Consider the following 21,885-nt stretch of genomic DNA (forward strand, 5'->3'; position numbering starts at 1 on the left):
TAACAAATACAACTAGAATTAAAATATAATGATAATAGATAAATGAAAGATGGATGATAGGTTAGGTAGACACATATAGACAGACAGGTAGATGAAACAATGATAAATGTGTTCTAGGAACCAGATCTGAAAATTCAGTTAATAATGTCCAATAGGTTAGAAAATGAAAAAAGACATTTTCTAAGATGAGCAATATCTGAATGCTCTTATAAACAATAAACAACTGCAATAAAACAACATTATCATTTTTTCAGTGCTTAACTTCTGAGAAGCTTAAAGTGCTTTATGTGTAATGTCAGTCCTACTCCCAGAGAATTAAGTGGGAATCAGCATCATGAATAAATAAACTGATCCACTCAAAAGCACACAGCAAAAATGACTGGGCCAAATAAAATCCTAGAAAAGTGTTTTATGCAGTACAGAAGAGTTACAGTGGAAACCTGGAAAGGCACACAGAGATTGTCCTAAAAGACATTAAAAACAAACAAACAAACTTTTATTTTCAGTAATAAAAAAAACCATACACTAGAAATAAGAGGAAATGAAGAATTTGAACAGATGGAGGACTTGTAGGCTTATTTTAGGTGGTTCCTAACTAATAACAGATACTTTGATGAACTATCACATTCAGGTTTCCCTAGGAATTTTCTCTAACTGAAATGAATGTAGTGTTCTCACACAACTCAAAATTTCAGCCAAATTTAATACATACACTAGGCCATATAATTTACTGGGTTAGGGAACATATAATATCTACCTTTTAAATGAATTCTATTGATAAAAAAATTCAGATACTTTTATTCAGTTTTGACACTATAGTAACTAGGATTTGAAAAAAATATTTTTATTGAAATATAGAGTACACATATCTTTTTTTTTAAATAGATTTTATTTTTAGAGCAGTTTTATTTTCACAGAAATATTGAGAAGAAAGTAAAGAGATTTCCCATATTCTCCCTGCCCCCCCCCCCCACATGCATAGACCTCCTTGCCATTAACATCCCCCACAAGAATGGTACATTTGTTGCAACTGATGAACCTACATTGACATATTATTATCACCCAAAGACCATAGTTTACATTAGGGTTCACTCTTAGTGAGTGAACATTCCATAGATTTGGACAAATGTATAATGCCATGTATCCATCATTATAGTATCCTACAGAATATTTTCATTGCCCTAGAAATACTCTGCACTCCATATCCCTACCCTTAACTCAAAACCACTGACCTTTTTACTGACTCCATAGTTTTGCCTTTTCTAAATGTTATATAGTTGGAATCACATAGTATGTAGCTTTTTCAGATTGGCTTCTCTCAGTAATATGCAGTTATGGTTCCTCCATATCTTTCCATGTCTTCATAGCTCATTTATTTTTAGCACTGAATAATATCCCATTATCTGGATATACCACATTTTATCCATTCAGCTACTGAAGGACATCTTGGTTACTTCTAAATTTTGACAATTATGAATAAAGTTTCTATAAACATGCATTTGCAGGTTTTTACATGGACATGTTTCCAACCCCTTTGGAAAAAATAGCAAGGAATAGGAGTACAGGATTATATGGTAAGAGTATATTTAGTTTTGTGAGAAATTACCAAACTGTCTTCGAAAGTAGCTATACCATTTTGTATTCCCACCAGCAGTGAATGAGAGTTCCTGTTGCTCCATATCCTCTCCAGCATTTGGTATTGTCAGTGTTCTGGATTCTGACCATTCTGACACGTGGTAGGTAGTAGTATCTCGTTGTTTTAGTCTGCGTTTGCTGAGGGCATATGATGTGGGCCATATTTTCATATGCTTATCTGCTATTTGTATTGTCTTCTTTAATGAGGTCTTTGTCAAGGTCTTTGGCTCATTTGTTAATCAGGTGTTTGTTTTCTTATTGTTGAGTTTTAAGAATTCCTTTTATATTATGGATAACAGTCCTTTATCAGATGAATCTTTTGAAAGCAATTTTTCCAGTCTGGGTCCTGTTTTCTCATTCTCTTGACAGTGTCTTTTGTAGAGCAGACTTAAATTTTTTTTTTATTTATATATGAAATTTATTGTCAAATTGGTTTCCATACAACACACAGTGCTCATCCCAAAAGGTGCCCTCCTCAATACCCATCACCCACCCTCTCCTCCCTCCCAACCCCCATCAACCCTCAGTTTGCTCTCAGTTCTCAACAGTCTCTTATGCTTTGGCTCTCTCCCACTCTAACCTCTTTTTTTTTTTTTTTCCTTCCCCTCCCCCATGGGTTCCTGTTAAGTTTCTCAGGATCCACATAAGAGTGAAACCATATGGTATCTGTCTTTCTCTGTATGGCTTATTTCACTTAGCATCACACTCTCCAGTTCCATCCACGTTGCTACAAAAGGCCATATTTCATTTTTTCTCATTGCCACGTAGTACTCCATTGTGTATATAAACCACAATTTCTTTATCCATTCATCAGTTGATGGACATTTAGGCTCTTTCCATAATTTGGCTATTGTTGAGAGTGCTGCTATGAACATTGGGGTACAAGTGCCCCTATGCATCAGTACTCCTGTGTCCCTTGGATAAATTCCTAGCAGTGCTATTGCTGGGTCATAGGGTAGGTCTATTTTTAATTTTCTGAGGAACCTCCACACTGCTTTCCAGAGCGGCTGCACCAATTTGCATTCCCACCAACAGTGCAAGAGGGTTCCCGTTTCTCCACATCCTCTCCAGCATCTATAGTCTCCTGATTTGTTCATTTTGGCCACTCTGACTGGCGTGAGGTGATACCTGAGTGTAGTTTTGATTTGTATTTCCCTGATAAGGAGCGACGCTGAACATCTTTTCATATGCCTGTTGGCCATCCGGATGTCTTCTTTAGAGAAGTGTCTATTCATGTTTTCTGCCCATTTCTTCACTGGGTTATTTGCTTTTCGGGTGTGGAGTTTGGTGAGCTCTTTATACATTTTGGATACTAGCCCTTTGTCCGATATGTCATTTGCAAATATCTTTTCCCATTCCGTTGGTTGCCTTTTAGTTTTGTTGGTTGTTTCCTTTGCTGTGCAGAAGCTTTTTAGCTTCATAAGGTCCCAGGAATTCACTTTTGCTTTTAATTCCCTTGCCTTTGGGGATGTGTCGAGTAAGAGATTGCTGCGGCTGAGGTCAGAGAGGTCTTTTCCTGCTTTCTCCTCTAAGGTTTGGATGGTTTCCTGTCTCACATTCAGGTCCTTTATCCATTTTGAGTTTATTTTTGTGAATGGTGTGAGAAAGTGGTCTAGTTTCAACCTTCTGCATGTTGCTGTCCAGTTCTCCCAGCACCATTTGTTAAAGAGACTGTCTTTTTTCCATTGGATGTTCTTTCCTGCTTTGTCAAAGATGAGTTGGCCATACGTTTGTGGGTCTAGTTCTGGGGTTTCTATTCTATTCCATTGGTCTATGTGTCTGTTTTTGTGCCAATACCATGCTGTCTTGATGATGACAGCTTTGTAGTAGAGGCTAAAGTCTGGGATTGTGATGCCTCCTGCTTTGGTCTTCTTCTTCAAAATTACTTTGGCTATTCAGGGCCTTTTGTGGTTCCATATGAATTTTAGGATTGCTTGTTCTAGTTTCGAGAAGAATGCTGGTGCAATTTTGATTGGGATTGCATTGAATGTGTAGATAGCTTTGGGTAGTATTGACATTTTGACAATATTTATTCTTCCAATCCAGGAGCAGGGAATGTCTTTCCATTTCTTTAAATCTTCTTCAATTACCTTCATAAGCTTTCTATAGTTTTCAGCATACAGATCCTTTACATCTTTGGTTAGATTTATTCCTAGGTATTTTATGCTTCTTGGTGCAATTGTGAATGGGATCAGTTTCTTTATTTGTCTTTCTGTTGCTTCATTGTTAGTGTATAAGAATGCAACTGATTTCTGTACATTGATTTTGTATCCTGCAACTTTGCTGAATTCATGTATCAGTTCTAGCACACTTTTGGTGGAGTCTATCGGATTTTCCATGTATAATATCATGTCATCTGCAAAAAGCGAAAGCTTGACTTCATCTTTGCCAATTTTGATGCCTTTGATTTCTTTTGTTGTCTGATTGCTGATGCTAGAACTTCCAGCACTATTTTAAACAACAGCGGTGAGAGTGGGCATCCCTGTCATGTTCCTGATCTCAGGGAAAAAGCTCTCAGTTTTTCCCCGTTGAGGATGATGTTAGCTGTGGGCTTTTCATAAATGGCTTTTATGATCTTTTTTGATCTTTTATGATCAAAAGGCCCTGAATAGCCAAAGTAATTTTGAAGAAGAAGACCAAAGCAGGAGGCATCACAATCCCAGACTTTAGCCTCTACTACAAAGCTGTCATCATCAAGACAGCATGGTATTGGCACAAAAACAGACACATAGACCAATGGAATAGAATAGAAACCCCAGAACTAGACCCACAAACGTATGTTCCTTCTATCCCGACTTTCTCAAGGGTTTTTATTAAGACAGGGTGCTGGATTTTGTCAAAGGCCTTTTCTGCATCGATTGACAGGATCATATGGTTCTTCTCTTTTTTTTTGTTAATGTGACGTATCACGTTGATTGATTTGCGAATGTTGAACCAGCCCTGCATCCCAGGAATGAATCCCACTTGATCATGGTGAATAATTCTTTTTATATGCCGTTGAATTCGATTTGCTAGTATCTTATTGAGAATTTTTGCATCCATATTCATCAGGGATATTGGCCTGTAGTTCTCTTTTTTTACTGGGTCTCTGTCTGGTTTGGGAATCAAAGTAATACTGGCTTCATAGAATGAGTCTGGAAGTTTTCCTTCCCTTTCTATTTCTTGGAATAGCTTGAGAAGGATAGGTATTATCTCTGCTTTAAACGTCTGGTAGAACTCCCCTGGGAAGCTATCTGGTCCTGGACTCTTATTTGTTGGGAGATTTTTGATAACCGATTCAATTTCTTCGCTGGTTATGGGTCTGTTCAAGCTTTCTATTTCCTCCTGATTGAGTTTTGGAAGAGTGTGGGTGTTCAGGAATTTGTCCATTTCTTCCAGGTTGTCCATTTGTTGGCATATAATTTTTCATAGTATTCCCTGATAATTGTTTGTATCTCTGAGGGATTGGTTGTAATAATTCCATTTTCATTCATGATTTTATCTATTTGGGTCATCTCCCTTTTCTTTTTGAGAAGCCTGGCTAGAGGTTTGTCAATTTTGTTTATTTTTTCAAAAAACCAACTCTTGGTTTCGTTGATCTGCTCTACAGTTTTTTTAGATTCGATATTGTTTATTTCTGCTCTGATCTTTATTATTTCTCTTCTTCTGCTGGGTTTAGGCTGCCTTTGCTGTTCTGCTTCTAGTTCCTTTAGGTGTGCTGTTAGATTTTGTATTTGGGATTTTTCTTGTTTCTTGAGATAGGCCTGGATTGCAATGTATTTTCCTCTCAGGACTGCCTTCGCTGCGTCCCAAAGCGTTTGGATTGTTGTATTTTCATTTTCGTTTGTTTCCATATATTTTTTAATTTCTTCTCTAATTGCCTGGTTGACCCACTCATTCGTTAGTAGGGTGTTCTTTAACCTCCATGCTTTTGGAGGTTTTCCAGACTTTTTTCTGTGGTTGATTTCAAGCTTCATAGCATTGTGGTCTGAAAGTATGCATGGTATGATTTCAATTCTTGTAAACTTATGAAGGGCTGTTTTGTGACCCAGTATATGATCTATCTTGGAGAATGTTCCATGTGCACTCGAGAAGAAAGTATATTCTGTTGCTTTGGGATGCAGAGTTCTAAATACATCTGTCAAGTCCATCTGATCCAATGTCTCATTCAGAGCCCTTGTTTCTTTATTGACCGTGTGTCTAGATGATCTATCCATTTCTGTAAGTGGGGTGTTAAAGTCCCCTGCAATTACCACATTCTTATCAATAAGGTTGCTTATGTTTATGAGTAATTGTTTTATATATTTGGGCGCTCCGGTATTCGGCGCATAGACCTTTATAATTGTTAGCTCTTCCTGATGGATAGACCCTGTCACTATTATATAATGTCCTTCTTCATCTCTTGTTACAGCCTTTAATTTAAAGTCTAGTTTGTCTGATAGAAGTATGGCTACTCCAGCTTTCTTTTGGCTTCCAGTCGCATGATAAATAGTTCTCCATCCCCTCACTCTCAATCTAAAGGTGTCCTCAGGTCTAAAATGAGTCTCTTGTAGACAGCAAATAGACGGGTCTTGTTTTTTTATCCATTCTGATACCCTATGTCTTTTGGTTGGTGCATTTAATCCATTTACATTCAGTGTTATTATAGAAAGATATGGGTTTAGAGTCATTGTGATGTCTGTATGTTTTATGCTTGTAGTGATGTCTCTGGTACCTTGTCTCACAGGGTCCCCCTTAGGATCTCTTGTAGGGCTGGTTTAGTGGTGACAAATTCCTTCAGTTTTTGTTTGTTTGGGAAGACCTTTATCTCTCCTTCTATTCTAAATGACAGACTTGCTGAATAAAGGATTCTTGGCTGCATATTTTTTCTGTCTAGCACACTGAAAATCTCGTGCCAATTCTTTCTGGCCTGCCAAGTTTCAAAAGAGAGATCAGTCACGAGTCTTATAGGTCTCCCTTTATATGTGAGGGCACGTTTACCCCTTGCTGCTTTCAGAATTTTCTCTTTATCCTTGTATTTTGCCAGTTTCACTATGATATGTCGTGCAGAAGATCGATTCAAGTTACGTCTGAAGGGAGTTCTCTGTGCCTCTTGGATTTCAATGCCTTTTTCCTTCCCCACTTCAGGGAAGTTCTCAGCTATTATTTCTTCAAGTACCCCTTCAGCACCTTTCCCTCTCTCTTCCTCCCCTGGGATACCCATTATGCGTAGATTATTTCTTTTTAGTGTATCACTTAGTTCTCTAATTTTCCCCCCATATTCCTGGATTTTTTTATCTCTCTTTTTCTCAGCTTCCTCTTTTTCCATAACTTTATCTTCTAGTTCACCTATTCTCTCCTCTGCCTCTTCAATCCGAGCCGTGGTGGTTTCCATTTTGTTATGCATTTCGTTTAAAGCGTTTTTCAGCTCCTCGTGACTGTTCCTTAGTCCCTTGATCTCTGTAGCAAGAGATTCTCTGCTGTCAGCTATACTGTTTTCAAGCCCAGCGATTAATTTTATGACTATTATTCTAAATTCACTTTCTGATATTATTTAAATCCTTTTTGATCAGCTCATTAGCTGTTGTTATTTCCTGGAGATTCTTCTGAGGGGAATTCTTCCGCTTGGTCATTTTGGATAGTCCCTGGCGTGGTGAGGACCTGCAGGGCACTTCCCCTGTGCTGTGGTGTATAACTGGAGTTGGTGGGCGGAGCCGCAGTCAGACCTGATGTCTGCCCCAAGCCCACCGCTGGGGCCACAGTCAGACTGGTGCGTGCCTTCTCTTCCCCGCTCCTAGGGGCGGGATTCACTGTGGGTTGGGGTGGTCTGTCTGGGCTACTTGCACACTGCCAGGCTTGTGATGCTGGGGATCTGGCGTCTTAGCTGGGGTGGGTAGGCAAGGTGCACAGGGGCAGGAGGGGCAGGCTTAGCTTGCTTCTCCTTAGGTGATCCACTTCAGGAGGGGCCCTGTGGCAATAGGAGGGAGTCAGATCCGCTGCCGGAGGTTTGGCTCCGCAGAAGCGCAGAGTTGGGTGTTTGCGCGGAGCGAGCAAGTTCCCTGGCAGGAACTGGTTCTCTTTGGGATTTTGGCTGGGGGATGGGCGGGGGAGATGGCGCTGGCGAGCGCCTTTGTTCCCCACCAAGCTGAGCTCTGTCGTCAGGGGGCTCAGCAGCTCTCCTTCCCTTTGTCCTCCAGCCTTCCCGCTTTCTGAGCAGAGCTGTTAACTTATGACCTCCCAGACGCTAAGTCGCGCTTGCTGTCGGAACACAGTCCGTCAGGCCCCTCCGCTTTTTGCAAGTCAGACTCGGGGGCTCTGCTTGGCTGGCGAGCCACCCCTCCGCCCCGGCTCCCTCCCGCCAGTCCGTGGAGCGCGCACCGCCTCGCCGCCCTTCCTACCCTCTTCCGTGGGCCTCTCGTCTGCGCTTGGCTCCGGCGACTCCGTTCTGCTAATCCTCTGGCGGTTTTCTGGGTTATTTAGGCAGGTGGAGGTGGAATCTAAGTGATCAGCAGGACGCGCGGTGAGCCCAGCGTCCTCCTACGCCGCCATCTTCCCTCCTCCTCCCAGACTTAAAATTTTAATGAAGTCCAGCTTATCAAGTCTAATAAGTACAAAGCCATCAAACGTTTCTTCTATGTTTTCTTCTAGGGGTCTTATATTCAGGAATGTTCTCCAGTTTGAGCTAATTTTTGTGAGGGGTGTAAGGTATGTGTCTGGATTTACCTTTTTGCATGTGATTATCCAGTTGTTAAAAAGACTATCTTTGCTCTGTTGTATTGTGTTTGCTTCTTTATCAAGACAAGTTGACTGTATTTATGTGTCTTAAGTATAAGGAGTAACAAATTTTCACAAACTGAATATACCAAAATAACTATATTTTAAATATTATGAGAACATCTAACTAAAGAAATACTCCTCAGTCTTCCATATACATGTTTAAATATTATCAAAAACATTTGCTGACAAGGCTGTCTGGGTGGCTCAGTCAGTTAAGCACCCAACTTTGGCTCAGGTCATGATCTCATGGTTTGTGAGTTTGAGCCCCACATTGGGCTCACTGCTGTCAGTGCAGAGTCCCCTCTGAAAACTCTGTCCCCCTCTCTCTCTCTGCACCTCAGCACATGCGTGCATGCTCTCTCTCTCTCTCAAAAATAAATAAAAACATTTAAAAAATTTGCTGGCATTTTCAGAAATATGTAAACATTTTACCTCCTGAATTTCTTCTTTCACTTATCAATTTTAAGAAGTCAGACTCAAAGTAAGAAAATGAAATTATCTCATAATCTGAAAACTTGACACTGAACATATTCCTCATCCTACTTCTTTAGGAACCCCACTCAATTCCAGGTTGAGACCTGCTAATACACAAATGAAGTGACATAGTTTTATTTCACATTTCATGTCCTCAGACACTAATGATGATTCCAAGAGTGTGGACTCTGAGTTCTGTTTATAAGGAAGAACTATGATGGAGTGATGATCCTGAGGTTTCTTCCACATTCCTTGTAGCTGCAAGAGAGACAGGGTTGGCCAAGCTTGGGACTAGGGTAGAGTGGAATGAGAGTTAGCTCAAGAGTAGCTGTTGAAACTCTCAAATTCTTCTTGAAGGGGTAGAGTCTTAAGATCTAGGGAAACCAAGAGGGATTTCCAAACTATCTTAATGATGCCCCAGTGTTAGCAAATATGACCTCAACTCATATACTTCCTCATACCCATAACCCTATACAAGTTGTTTATTCCACCCTAGACTAGATTAAGCAAAATGAGAATTGCTTACATTACTGAAAAATCCAAGGGTATATCTGACTTTATAGGCTTGGTTGGACCCAGGGGCACAAAACCATCCAAATCTGTCCCACAGTGGTCTCAAGTGACTTCTTAGAGGTCCTAAAGATACATCTTTCTTCATTCGTGTCTAGTAGAAAAAAGACTTCTTGCCCCGCCCCCCCACCAGCATTCCCACCCAACCAAGTATTCACTGTGTCTCACTGGCTCCAATCTGATCACCTGACCTTCTCTCAACAAATCATTGTAACCAGGAAATATGATATGCTAATTGGCTCAGACCTAGGTACATGCTTAACCCAAGTGGCATTGAAACAACACTACCCCATGGGCTGAAAGAAAACTGCGGATATAGTTTTCAGGAGAAGGCAAAAGAAGCACTGTGAAGCAACCTTCAAAGAACGTACTTTGACAACCTTCATCAGTAACTCTGTCAAGCACTAAGAATTAGAGAAGCTGATCAACCAGTAACAACTTCCACACCAAACAACCAGCCCCACATCAGTCTCACCCTCTTCTCACTAAGGTGGAAGTCTTTCTCAACACTGTCCAAAACACATCTTTAAGTAAAAGGAAGAAAAGGAAGCTTGACTTGTTTGCAATGTTTTAGCTGGATAGATTAATTAATCTGTGAAATAAGAGCTGGACATGATTAATACATAAAGCACTAACCCCTGTGATTTCAAAAAGGGCACCCATGGAACTCAGAGCTGTGATCTTGAAAAAATTTGGTTGCTCACTGAAAAGCTTTCATTGTGGCATAAATAGAAATAAAAAGAGAACTCATACAGAGGTAAAGACTCAAGAAAAGTAATACAACACAGCACATTCAGTAACATTGTTTATATTAAGATAAATCTGCTGGCTAATGCTGCCTGAGCTAGGTGTGGAGGCCTAATGAGCTTGGGCAGCCACCCAAAAGGACCCATCCAGAGAACTCAACAATAGCTAGAGTAGCAAAAGCTCAGCCGGGATTTTCTTTAAAGGGTAAATAGAAAACGGTGGGGCCAGGGGCTAATCATATGGTTGCATAAAATGCTAGCTTTTCCTTAGCACATATTCAGAAAGCACTAAGCAAGTTTTCAACAATGCACACTGAATGTGCACTGTTATAAATTAATGGGTAATCACAATAATATGCATATAATCACACAGTGATAGCATGTAATAGCAATGGGGTTAAATTTCCTTCACTGTGGAACTCTCTCTGAAATTCCTTATCTATTAGATGAGCAGAGACAGTATTCTTTTATTATATGTATTGAATGAATAGATGCAGGCATGCATGAAGTAAACTAACTAGTGATTGAACTTAGGAAGTTTTCACACGGGGTTAATTTTCTGTTATGAACTTATGTGTGCAAGAGTTGGAGTGTTTGTTCATTCTTACAAAATAGATTTTTCCCTATAAGCTAATTTCAGATTATGCTACCATGCCATTTTTTAGTATGGCTATAATGCCTCTATCAGAGCTATTCTAGTCTCTGCAGGGTCTTCGGACAAGTTAGAGGTATCTCTTAAGGAAAGATGCAGTTCCTTGGGCATGTGACTAGTGAAAAGAGGGAGCCCTTGTATAAAGAAAAGGTGCCCCATGGAAGACTTGGGAAACTGGTGGGGGACTGGGCTGGATTTCTACCCTCACTACCTCATCTTTGTTTAAAGCGTAAGTGGCACAACTTTAACTCAGCCTAATGCAGAATGATCATAAAGAAAGAAGTAAAAATCGTAACTTTCTTGCTTTTCTGTTTTATAAAGTCATTTCTCTCAGGCCAGATTCTATTAAGAAATGATATAATCAATAGTTGTAAAAAGTACCTAATAGAATGTATTTAAATGTTAAAAACTTCAAATTTCCCTCAAATTGTTTTCAACCTAATCCTTCCTATCAAATTTGATTTTTCCTGAAGGCCAGCTGAAATAAATTAAGAGCCATACACATACAACACATATTGTATATAGACATATATATGGTCACAAGGACTTTCTATTCTAATCTTACAGAAAATTTTCAAAGTAAAATGTTATTGTTACCTGGTGGTTATTTGTTTTACTTCTTCTTTTGCATCAGTGAAGGTTATTTTTCTTTCTTTCCCCTATGACTTTCCAATGGCTATTGTGATCAACTAAAGTCCCCCATTCTAATTCTAAGAGATGGGATACACTCAGAGCAAGGAAAACAGGGAAACAGTGATGGCGAATGGTAATGGAATCTATTTTATCCTGAAGCAATAAGAAAATGAATTCAATTTGCACAAAAGGATTCTGATTTGCAGCCAAAGGAGTAAAAAGGTCCTTCTGTTTACTTTTCATTAGGAAAGTATACATGCCACATTCTTTCCTGGCTGTCTTCTAGCCATGAAATGAGTTTGCTCCCCCAGCTGTTAAGCTCTGCAAGCTGAGGCTAGTTCTGCATGTCTTTTTAATTTTATTTTAATTCCAGTAGAGTTAACATATAGTGTTATGCTAGCTTCAGGGGTACAATATAGTGATTCAAAATTCCTTACATCACCCAGTGCTCACTGTAAGTGCACTCCCCATCCCCATCACCTATTTCACCCATCCCCTCACCCACTTCCCTTCTGGTAACCATCCAGTTTGTTCTCAATAGTTAAGAGTCTCTTTTTTGACTTCTCTCTCTCTTTTTTTGTTTTTTCCTAAGCTCACCTCTTTTGTTTCTTACATTCCATGTATGAGTGAAATCATGTGGTATTTGTCTTTCTCTGACTTATTTCACTTAGCATTATACCCTCTAGCATTATACCCTCTAGCTCCATTTGTTACCAATGGCAAGATTTCATTCTTTTTATGGCTAAATAATATTCCATTGTCTATATATACCACATCTTCTTAATCCATTCATCTGTCTATGGACACTGGGAGGGAGGTTTCCATAATTTGGCTATTATAAAAAATGCTGCAAATAAGCATAGGGAGGGGTGCATGTATCCCTCTGAATTAGTGTTTTTGTGGGTTTTGGGTAAATACCCAGTAGTGCAATTACTGAATCAGAGAGTAGTTCTATTTCAAACATTTAACTCTATACTGTTTTCCACAGTAGCTGCACATTCCCACCAACAGTGCAAAAATGTTCTTTTTTCTCCATATCCTTGCCAACACTTGTTTCTTGTTAGTTCTGCATGTTGAATTGGAAAGAAGTGGACTGAGCCAGTAAATCAGTTTTGAGTGTCAGTTTTTTAACATCTGACCTTATTCTTGGCAAAAAACTGAGTGAGTTTCCTTAGTGGTAAGATGGGGGGCTGAGCTAAATAAGTGATTATACTAATTATAGCAGCTGTCATTTATTAAGAGCCTACTATATACCTAGCACTAGGGTGAGCATTTGCAATATCATTATCTCACCTAACTCCTAGAAGTCCAGTAAATTGAATGATTTTACAGGAGAGAATCTACAGCTCAGATATGTTAAACAACTTATCAGGGTCCTAGAGACATAGTATCAGAGTCAGGATAGGATCAGAGGTCTCACTTAAAAGCCCATTTGGCATATTTACAGACTGAGTGAAAAGCAATCTATGATGTGAAACTCAGAAAAGAGCTACCTGCAGGCTTTCTTTTTGTTTGTTTGTTTGTTTGTTTGTTTTGAGAGAGAGAGAGAGAGAGCATGAGAAGGAGAGGGGCTGAGAGAGAGGGAGAGAGAGAATCCCATGCAGGCTCTGCACTGTCAGCACAGAGCCTGACACAGGGCTCGAACTCACGAACTGTGAGATCATGACCTGAGTTCAAGTCAAGAGTTGGAGGCTTAACCAACCAAGCCACCCAGGTGTGAAAAACAATCTATGATGTGAATCTCAGACAAGAGCTACCTGCAAGCTTTCTTTTTTTGACACACCTAAGTGTATTAACTCCAGAACCATAAAATGAGTTTCCAAGCATGTTAGTGTAAAAGAAACATGAATGTTCTCTTACATGCTAATGATGACAAATCCATTGCCTTGTCATATCATCATGTATTTACATGCCTAATAGTGCAGATACAGATTTCAGTTTATACAATTCACATTTTTTTCTTAAAAAGTGATATGATACAAAGAAAATGTCAGAGGCTGTGAAGCTAATTCCAAAAAATTTCACTCATATGTGGAATTTAAGAAACAAAAGAATTCTAGAAACATTTTTGAAAAATGGTATCATCATGAAACAACTCAGTAGTTTCTGAAGTGGCTACTCTTAAGTGGGAGATAGTCTTTAAGTGGGTAGGTACACCCATGTTTGTTCAAATCTATCACATGACTTCAAAGACACATGGGTATATTGTGAATGCTTATTTATTCACTCATTCATTCAACAGAATGTAGGGAGTACTTATTGTTCTGGGCACCAGACACACAACAGCAAGCAAGATGGAAACTGTCCCTATCTTCATGGAATATAGATAAAGAGCCAGAGAATTAAAAGCAAATAAATATAAAAATAACTACAGACTGGAGTAGGTGCTATAAAGGAAACAGGATGCCCTTCTAAAGAAAAATAACTTGAGGAGGTAGTTCATCTTAGCTGGGGAAAGCCTGTTTTGAAAATTGAAGGATGAGAAGAAGCCAAACATGAAAAAACCAGGATGGCAAAGGCCTTGAGGCAGGAAAGTTTGTCAAGTTCTAAACACTCTGTGTATTGGTGCAAAAAAAAACTATAGATAAATATCCACATCTAACATAACACTTAATGGTGAAACACTGAAAAATTTTCCCTGCATGATCAGGAGGAAGACAGGAATGTCAGCTCTCACCACTTTTATCCAACACATGTTCTTAGGCAAGAAAAAGGATAAAAGACATCCAGATTGAAAAGAAATAAATAAAACCATCTCTGTTTGCAGATGACATGATCATGTACATATATAAGGTGTCCACAAAAAGACTTAGAGCTAATAAATGGATACAGGAAAGTTGCAAGATATAAGATCAACATACAAAAACCAGTTTCTTTCTACCCACTTGCAATGAACAATTTGAAAATTAATTAATAAAATTAATAAAACATTCATTTACAAAGCATCAAAAGAAAATATTTAGGAATAAATTTACCAAACAAGTCTAAAACTTATACACTAAAATCTACAAAATATCATCAAAAGTAATTAAAGAAGATCTAAATAAATGAAAAGACATCCCATATTAGAATATATTATTGAAGATGTAGTATTATTAAAATGGAAATAGGGGCACGTGGGTGGCTCAGTCGGTTGAGCGTCCAACTTCAGTTCAGGTCATGATTTTGAGGTCCATGAGTTTGAGCCCTGCATCTGGCTCTGTGCTGACAGCTCAGAGCCTGGAGCCTTCCTCAGATTCTGTGTCTCCCTCTCTCTCTGTCTCTCCCCACTTGTGCTCTATCTCTCTCTGTCTCAAAAATAAACTTAAAAAAATTTTTTTAAATAAAATAAAATGGAAATAGACCCCAGAGTGATGAACAAATTCAAGACAATTGCTATTAAAATCTTAGATGACTTTTTTGCAGAAATTGACAAGTTGATCTTATAATTTATATGGAAATGCAAGAAAATTAGAATATCCAAAACAATCTTTAAAAAAAGAACAAAGTAGGATGATGCATACCTTCTCAATTTCAAAACTTACTACAAAGCTACAGTAATCCAGAGTGTGGTACTGATATAAAAATAGACTTATAGATTAATAGAATAGATTTGAGAGCCCAGCAATAAACCGTATATCTATGATCAACTGATTTTTGACTATGGTGCCAAGACCACCAAATAGGGAAAGAATAGCCTTTTCAACAATGGTGCTGGGATAACTGGATTACCACATGCAAAAGAGCGAAGTTGGGTCCCTTCCTCATACTATATACAAATATTAACTAAATATGGATCAAAGACCTAATTGTAAGAGCTTAAAAACGAAACTCTTAGAAGAAAACATAGGTTTAAATGTTCATGATCTTGGGTTGAGCAATGGTTTCTTAGATATGAGACCAAAGGCACAAGCCACAAAAGAAAAAAATTGGTTTTCATCAAAATTATGAACATTTGTTATTCAAAGGACATTATCAAGAAAGGAAAAATACAATCCATTGAATGGGGAAAAATGTTTGTAAATCATTCATCTGATAAGAAACTTCTATCTAGAATATATAAATAACTCTCACCATTCATTAAGGAAAAATACAACCCAAATTTTTTAAATGGGCAGAAGTTCTGAAATGATATTTCTCCTAAGAAGAGATAAAAAGGGCCAGTAAGCAGATAACATTTCCCATTAGGATGGCCATACTAAAAAGGACAAATGGTAACAAGTATTGGCAAGAATGTGGAGAAACTGGAACCCTCATCCACAGCTGGTAGGAATATAAAATGGCACAGTTGCTTTGGAAAACAATCTGGCAGTTCCTCAAGATTACAGTAGTCCCCCCACTTGTTCACAGTTTTGCTTCCCACAGTTTCACTTATCTATGGTCAGCTGTAGTCCAGAAACAGATGACCCTCCTGACAAAGCATCAGAAAGTCAACAGTAGCCTAATGTTACATCACAATGCTTATGTCATTCACCTCACTTCATCTTACCACATAGGCATTTATCATCTCTCATCATCACAAGAAGAAAGGTGAGAACAGTACAAGATATTCTGAGAGAGTGACCAGTCAGGTAGCTTTTATTACAGTATGTTGTTATATTTGTTCTATTCTATTATTAGTTATTGTTAATCCCTTACTGTGCCTAATTTATAAATTATGCTTTATCACAGATAAGTATGTAAAGGAAAAAACATACTATATATAAAGTTCACCATTATCTGTGGTTTCAGGCATTCGCTAGAAGTCTTGGAACATATCCATGCCCCATGGACAAGGGAGGACTACTGCAACCATAGAGTTACTATATGACCCAGCAATTCTACTCCTAGGTATATATCGAAGGTAAATAAAAACATATGTCCACTTAAAACTTGTACATGAATGTTCATAGCAGCACTATTCACAATAGACAAAAAATGGAGACAACTCAAATATCCATCAACTGATGAATGAATACATAACCTGTGATACATCTACACAATGGAGCATTATCCTATAATAAAAAAAATGTAGTACTGATACACACTACAACATGGATGCACCTTGAAAACATCCTAAGTAAAAGAAGTCAGTCATAAAAATCATTGTTTGATGTCACTTAAATAAAATATCCACAATAGGCAAAACTTGAGAGATAGGAAGTTGATTAGTATTGCCTAGGGCTAAGAGTGTTGGCGGTAAATTGAGGATGACCGCTATGGGGTACTGGGTTTTCTTCTGGAGTGACGAAAATGTTCTAAAATTGATTGTCATGAAGGTTGTACAATTCTCTGGCTATATTAAAATCTATTGAATTTACAACTTAGGAGGGTTAATTGTGTGGCATGTAAATTATAATTCTATATTCCTGTAAACAGAAAAAATGCTGAGAGAATAAAAGAGACTAAGGATAGAGATGAAATTGAAGATGTAGGGGCGCCTGGGTGGCGCAGTCGGTTAAGCGTCCGACTTCAGCCAGGTCACGATCTCGCGGTCCGTGAGTTCGAGCCCCGCGTCGGGCTCTGGGCTGATGGCTCGGAGCCTGGAGCCTGTTTCCGATTCTGTGTCTCCCTCTCTGTCTGCCCCTCCCCCGTTCATGCTCTGTCTCTCTCTGTCCCAAAAATAAAAAAAAATAAAATAAAAAAAAAAAAAAGAAAGAAATTGAAGATGTAGGCACATGTGACAGCTTGGAGGGCTTTGTTGGACATTTTATGGAACTAGGATTATATACTAAGGGCAGAGGGAAGCCACAGAAGGATTTTAAGGAGAAGAATTATATATATGATTGACAGTTTCAAAAGTTCATTCTGGCTGCCTGGAGTGGGGGCAAAAGTGGAAGCAGGGAGAGCAGTAGAAGGCTATGGCAGCAGCCCAGGTACAACATGATAGTTACTTGAATTAGGAAATGTTACAGAAAAGCTGGGGAGAAATGGATTTAAGAGATGTTTTGGAGATAGAACATTTATATATATAATATATACAAATATATATATGTATGTGCATACATATATATATCTGTGTATGTACATATAATATATATACTATATGTAATAGTATACATAAATATATACATTATTTATATAACGTGTGTACATATGACAAATATACATTATATCTATATATGCATAAAACATTTATATATAATATATACACACTATTAAATATTACATATGATATAAATTATACATAAAAGAATTTAAATAAAACCAAAAATTTAAAGGTGAGTGTTGAAAATACTGTTTTTGTTTAAAATTACAACGTTTTATATTTAACTAGGAACTTGGACTAGATAATTTTCTGGAAGTCTCAATTCATTTAATTCTATCATTTTAATAAAGGCAATTTCTATAAAGAATAGCTATATTACTAAAATTTTATCCAGCTTTTAAAATCTGAGATGGGGGGCGCCTGGGTGGCGCAGTCGGTTAAGCGTCCGACTTCAGCCAGGTCACGATCTCGCGGTCCGTGAGTTCGAGCCCCGCGTCGGGCTCTGGGCTGATGGCTCGGAGCCTGGAGCCTGTTTCCGATTCTGTGTCTCCCTCTCTCTCTGCCCCTCCCCCATTCATGCTCTGTCTCTCTCTGTCCCAAAAATAAATAAATGTTGAAAAAAAAAATTTTTTTTTAAAAATAAAATCTGAGATGGAATTAAAATTACACAGATATGAAAAGAATTTGTTAAACTATGAGTCTTAATTTGTTACTTCTTACTGTATATCATAGATGTTCATAGAATTTCAAGATTTGAAGGAATCTCTAAGTCATGTGTTTAATTCAATGGTCCTATCATCCAATGATTACATTTTTTTCTACAACATTCTTGACAAGCAGTCAGCCAGATCTGATATCCTATCAATGCTGAATATTTATTAACAAAGAGATAATGGAATTTTGACATCTCTGAAGATTCACTTTGGACATTAACATTTTTAGCGGATGCTTTAAAGCATAAACATTTTTTAAGCTTATTTATTTATTCTGAGAGAGGAGAGAAAGTCCCAAGCAGGTTCCACACTGTCAATGTGGGGCTCAAACTCACAAACCGTGAGATCATGACCTGAGCCAAAATTAAGAGTCTGACACTTACCCAACTGAGCCACCCACACTCCCCAAAACATAAACATTTTGAAACCATACCTATAGGACAATACTATAAAGAAATTATTGTTTAAATAAATTATACCTTTACAAATAATTTTGTGTTAACAAATGTTCATTTTTTTCTTTACATGTAAAAAAAGTAAACTGTTTCAATGAAGTCAGTATCAGTTTCTTCTCCATTAGATAAACTGATTATCCATGGAAAGTTTATATATGGTTATAAGCAAAATTTTACTACTGAGTTTATACCAAAATGAATGAATCAGATATCTAGCAACTACAGCAACAGCAAATTTATCTGGCAAAGTTGAGGAATGAATTATGCCATGCAAACGAATTTTACAAATAAACTCCTGTTGTAATCAGTTCATGGAGATTTTTTATCTTAAACCATTTCACTGAAATCTCTCTAAATCTGCCTAAGGTGTTATGAACTTCAGTATCATAGCAAATAGGTGAACTTAATTTAAAAGTAGTTGATGAAGTAGCTGGGGCACCTGGGTGGCTCAGTCAGTTAAGCGTCTGACTTCCGCGCAGGTCATGATCTCCTGGTTCGTGAGTTTGAGCCCCACGTTGGACTCTGCTGACAACTCAGAACCTGGAGCCTGCTTCAGATTCCATCTCCCTCCCTCTCTGACCCTCCCCCATGCACGCTTTATCTCTCTCTGTCTCTCAAAAATGAGTAACTGTTAAAAAAATTTTAAGTAGTTGATGAATTAGGATCATTATTTTTCAAATTTCATATAATGATGCTAGTGAAATGAATAAATGTTGGCTTGCCCACCCACTAAATGTTTCCCTTGACAACAAGCCTGGTGGACTTTATTGCCACACTAGGTACACTGTAGAAGTGATCTCGTTTCCTTTTTAAAAACCTTAGGGAAAAAACTTTTGTGCCCAGTTATTTCAAAAATCTTCATCCTGTTTTACTCTTTAAGCATAGTCAGTCCCCTCAGGTTCATTGCAAAAATATCCTATCTATAAAAAGGACATCTCGCTTGCACTGGGGGTTCTCCCTTGAGTCACACAAGGCTTTTAGTTGCAAGCAACGGAGACCAACTTTAGCCAATTAATGAGAAGCAGGTCATTAAAGAGATTTGTGGAAGCTCACAGAACTGCTAGGAGGGCAGTGACTAGGACTAACTTAAGACTAAGATTCTAGCATAAAGGACCACTCTGCGAAACTGACAGAATGAAAGACTGCCACTGCCACTGCTGCCCTATCAATGTCATTCCCATACTCCGATATTCTCATACTTTCCTGGCAGAGCAGGATTTTTTATATTTTGATATCACAGTATCAAGCATACGGTAAATATTCAACACATATTTATTCATTCAACCATTCTGTATTGGACACCTATTGCATTTCTTGAACTAAAATATCCTTATATATATGAGGTGGTTCTACATATTTTCTCAATATATATACTACATGTTTAAGCACAAAGTACTATATTGACACAAATGGTGTAGAGCTCTCATGTTCCTTATGAACAAAAGAACTGAATTTGACACCAAGTAACCCAGCCTGAAATCAATGTACATCTGGATTGCATGCCTTAGCTATAGTTTAAAATTAATTGCCTCAGGGAGTAGGAAAAAAATTACAATGTGGATTACTGTAAGGCCCACTTTAAACTAGTAAGGTAATTATTGTTAAGTACCCTATACCTGGTATGCATGAGATGTTGAACTCAGACTGAAAGAGTTGGTGCATAGCTATATTTTATGCTTGGTTAATGCTAAACTCAGTTAACTGTTCTGGGTAAAAATGAATGTACACATGTTGATACTCATTCACTTCTTTTCACTTTGAACTTGAGCTGTTTATTTAAAAGTATTATTATTTTACAAACAATGAAGGCTTATAATCTTCATACATATAAATGATTCAGATCCAAATCAGATTCCTAAATGGACTCAGGTATGAGCCACCTGGAGGCCTGTCTAGAGAATGAATACCTAAGTGAGAAACCTAGAAACAAGAGCTCAGTCAGATCAAATTAGCTGCTGCTACAGCGGAATAAAAGGCAAATCATTATTCTGTCTCCATTAATGCTCTTGTCCTCTGCCTATGGCTTTCTGGCCAAATTCCTGATCTTGCTATAAAATGTAGGAGAACATTTTTTTTTTCCCTCAGATTCTAGTATGTCTCAGCACAGCAATGCCTGGTTCATCATGCTTTCAGACTCAAGTGAAACAAAACTATTAGGTTGAATAACATGAAAGTAATGTTTTTGTAGATCCAAAATGGCCAATTATCAGTAATTTCATATGGCTCAATCTAGCATTTACACTTCAGATCCACAGGACTTGATCACTGCTAGTATTTCATAAAGTTCTAATTATCATGCTTGACACTGGGTCATAGAAGTGTACTTTCAATAATTGAAAAATTAAGGCCAGGAAAGTTAAAGTACCTGGTTAGGTTAAAGTAAGACAAGAACTCAAGTCTTTGACAGCCCTTTCCATGAGCTCTCCATGCTATGATCTTTATGGCAAAATTCATAACACTTTGGTTTCACCAACATTATGTTATTTAAATTCTGAATAACTTGTCAACATTTTTTGAAAAATAATTGACAAAATATTATATTAGCTTCAGGTGTATAACATACTGATTTGATATTTATATATATTACAAAATAGTCATCACAAATCTAGTTACCATCTGTCACCATAGAAAGTTGTTACAATATTATTGACTATATTCCCTAGGCTGTATAGTACATCCCCACATCTTATTTATACTATAGCTGGAAGATGGCACCTCTTAATCTTATTCACCTATTTTGTCCACCTCCCTCATCCCATCCCCTCTGGCAGTCATCACACATACACACAAACACACAAACACACACTGTATATTCTTTATCCATTCATCTATCAATGGACATTTAAGTTGCTTCCATTTCATGGCTATTGGAAATAATGCTGCAATAAACATAGGGATGTGTATATTTTTTTGGACTGGTGTTTTCACTTTCACTGGATAAATACCTACAAGTGGAATTGCTGGGTCATATGTTAGTTTTATTTTTAATTTTCTGAGGAAATTCCATACTGATTTACATAGTGGCTGCTCCAACTTATATTCCCACCAACAGTGCACGAGGGTTCCCTTTTCTCTACATCTTCATCAACACTTGTTCTTTCTTCTCTTTTGCAAACTAGCCATTCTGATAGTTGTTAAGTGATAACTCATGGTGGTTTTAATTTGCATTTCCCTGATGGCTAACTGTGTTGAGCCCCTTTTCATGTGTCTTTTGGCCCTCTATGTCTTCTGTGAAGAATGCCTATTTAATTCTTCTGCCCATTTTTAAATCAGATATCTTTAAATTGAGCTTTAAGAGTTCTTTATATATTTTGGATGTTAACCC

General features: G+C 37.9%; 1 long non-coding RNA gene across 2 annotated transcripts in view; it reads right to left on the bottom strand.

The window, feature by feature from the left end:
- LOC147583570 (uncharacterized) overlaps positions 1-21,885 on the bottom strand; it is a 72,813-nt gene that overhangs the window by 14,259 nt on the left and 36,669 nt on the right. The gene's annotated exons all lie outside the window — the stretch shown is intronic.

Source organism: Puma concolor, chromosome A2 (assembly GCF_028749965.1).
Source record: "Puma concolor isolate L17-30 chromosome A2, mPumCon1.1.hap2, whole genome shotgun sequence".
Taxonomy (NCBI): Eukaryota; Metazoa; Chordata; class Mammalia; order Carnivora; family Felidae; genus Puma; species Puma concolor.